Source organism: Gorilla gorilla, chromosome 7 (genome assembly GCF_029281585.2).
Source record: "Gorilla gorilla gorilla isolate KB3781 chromosome 7, NHGRI_mGorGor1-v2.1_pri, whole genome shotgun sequence".
Classification (NCBI taxonomy): Eukaryota; Metazoa; Chordata; class Mammalia; order Primates; family Hominidae; genus Gorilla; species Gorilla gorilla.
The window spans coordinates 34414960-34418325 of NC_073231.2; positions in this window are offsets into that span (position 1 = coordinate 34414960).

Genomic DNA, 3366 nt, shown 5'->3' on the forward strand with positions numbered 1-3366 from the left:
AGTGATTCTCCTGCCTCAGCCTCCCAAGTAGCTGGGATTACAGGCATGTGCCACCACACCTGGCTAATTTTTTGTATTTTTAGTAGAGACGGGTTTCACCATGTTGGCCAGGCTGGTCTTGAACTCCTGACATCAGGTGATCCACCCGCCTCGGCCTCCCAAAGTGCTGAGATTACAGATGTGAGCCACCGTGCCTGGCCTAGTCCCCACCTTCTAATACCACCATCGTGGGGATGGAATTTCAAACATAAATTTGGGGAATGGGTCACAGATTCAGACCATAGCACATCACTTTCTTCTTCCTGACAGATCTTCAATTTTGTTCAACTATCCACCCATCCATGGATTGACTTTAATCAGTCCATTCCAATGAATATTTGGCCTTTCCCTGATCCACAGGTGCATATATAATTTGCCTAATACAAGCTAAGGGAAGAACATATTTCATAGTTGGGGGAGGTTTTCCTTCTTCCACTGGATGTGAATAGGGGAACATGCTGCCTGTTTGGAACTGGCAGCCACCTTACCACCATGAGGGGAAGCAACAAAATGCAAAGATATAAAAAATATAGATGCTTCAAGACATGGCTGAGCCCAAACCTAGAGCCTAGTCCTTGTAGATAATACATTTTCTCCCTATTTAAGCAAGAGTGAACTGCGTTGTCTGTGACTTGCAGAAATTTTGTGTCCTGTTACAAAATATCAAAAATTTGCCTCAATTTTCTAGTGTCCTGCTCTACTGATGCAGTAAGCATCTGCCTGGTACCAACATTGCTGGCTGCTGTAGGGATGGTTAACTGAAAAGGGGCAAGAGCATGTTATACATGTACAGTCACGCACTGCATAACAGCGTTTGAGTCAATGACAGACCACATGTATGACAGTGGTCTCATAAGATTATAATGGAGCTGAAAAATGCTTATCACCAAGTGATGTCATAGCCATTGGAACATCATAGCGCAACACATTACTCATGTGTTGTGGCAATGCTGGTGTAAGCAAACCTACTGTGCTGCTAGTTGTATAAAAGTATAGTACTTATCATTGTGTTACAATCACCTATAGTATTCAGAGCAGTAATGTGCAGTACAGGTTTGTAGCCTAGGAGCAATAGGCTATAGCCTAGATATATAGTAGGATACATCATCTAGTTTGTGTAAGTACACTCTGTGATATTCATACAATGATGAAATTGCCTAATGATACATTTCTCAGAACTCATCCCCATTGTTAAGTGACACATGATTGTAGATATGAGGTCAGAGAAAAAGCTTTGTTTAACAAGAGATAATGGCAGCTTTGGGATGTGGCACTAAAGATATGGACAAGTGGAAAAATTAAAGATGTAATTAAGAGACAAAACTGATAAGATTCAGGGATGAACTAAATACTAAGGGAAGGGAGAGACAGGTGGCAAGCATGACCCTAGGAGTTTCTATTTTGCATAAGTAGATGGATAGTGATACACTCACTAAGCTCCAGAGATCACCAGAACAGAGAAGGTTTGATATTGAAGAACAAGAATTTGATGTTTGCCGGGCGCAGTGGCTCATGCCTGTAATCCCATACTTTGGGAGGCTGAGGTCGTGGATCATGAGGTCAGGAGTCCGAGACCAGCCTGACCAACACGGTGAGACTCCGTAAAAATACAAAAATTAGCCGAGTGTGGTGGTACATGCCTGTAATCCCATCTACTCAGGAGGCTGAGGCAGGAGAATCGCTTGAACCCGGGAGGCAGAGGTTGCAGTGAGCCGAGATCATGCCGCTTGCACTCCAGCATGGGTTACAAAGCACGACTCCGTCTCAAAAAAAAAAAAAAAATTGATGTTTGACACACTGAGTTTGAGATACCTTTGAAATATCCAGTTTAGATTTTTCTATAACAGCTTTATTGATATATAATTTACCTTTTAAAAAATTATCTGGTTTTTAATATATTCAGTTATGCAACCATCATTTCTATCTAAATTATTTTTTAATATTTTCATCACTCCAAAAAGAAAATTTCATATCCTTTAGCAGTCATTTCCTATTCTTCCTTCCTCCTAACCCCTGGCAACCACTAATCTGCTTTTCTGTCTCTAATGCTGGCCTTGGATTCAGCCTTCATGAGCTGTAATGGCTTTCCCTAGTGTCATCCATTAGAATATTTAAGGTGACAATTTTTTTTTCCCATTCTGGGAGCCAACCACTTCAAAAAATCTTTGTCAGGTCACTGATGACTCTATAGATAGTAGAACAGAAACTTCAGTGGCCAAACGCAACTGTGAATACACACTTTGCAAAAAAAAAAAAAAGTTTGAAAAAATCAGTTAGCAAGTGGACAGCAGCAGCCTTCAAAAAGCAAAAATCAGCAATCACTGAGGAGGAGGAGAAATTGATTTCCAAAGTTACCACATTACAAAACGCAAAATATCCAGTTCTTAACAAAGAATTACAAAGCATACAAGGAAACATAAAAGTATGGCTCATTCACAAGATAAAAAGAGTTGAACAGAAACCACTCCTGAGGAAGCCCAGACACTGGAATTACTAGCCAAAGATGTAAAATTAACTCTCTCTTAAATATAGTCAATAGGTTAAAGGAAATCAAGAAAAAGTCTGATGGAAAACAGGAGAATAATGTATGAATGAATATGGAACGTCAATAAAGAAATAGTAAAAAAGAATCAAATAGAAATTCTGGAGCTGAAAATTACAACAGCTGAAATGAAAATTTCATTAGAGGAATGCAATGGCAGATTTGAGGAGACAGAAGAAAGAATCAGCAAACTGAAAGATAAAGCAATTGAAATTAACCAGTCTAAGGACCAGAAAACACAGCAGAAAGAAAAATGAACAGAGCCCAAGGAACTTGTGGGACACCATCAAGCATGTCAACATATACACACATCATAGGAGTGCCAAAGAGAGATTAAAAAAAAGAAGAAAAATATTTGAAGGAAATATTTTAGGAAATAATAGCTTCTCAAATTTGAGGAGAGACATGAATAAACACATCCAAGAAACTCAAGCAGGATAAACTTAAAGAGACCCACACCAAGACACATTATAGGCAAATTGTCAAAACCCAAAGACAAATATGGAATGCCGAAAGCAGCAAGAGAGATGCAATTCATTATGTACAATGGATCCTCAGCAAGATTAACAACTGATTGCTCATCAGAAACCACAGAGACCAGAAAGCAGTAGGGTAACACATCTAAAGTCTTTAGAAAATAAAAACAAAAACAATAAAAGACCTTTCAACCAAGAATTCTAAACCAGCAAAACTATTCTTCAAGAATAAAGGATAAATTAAGATATTTCCACTTTTTTTTTAAGTTGAAGAAGTTTGTTGCTACTAGATCTGCCCTACAAGAAATG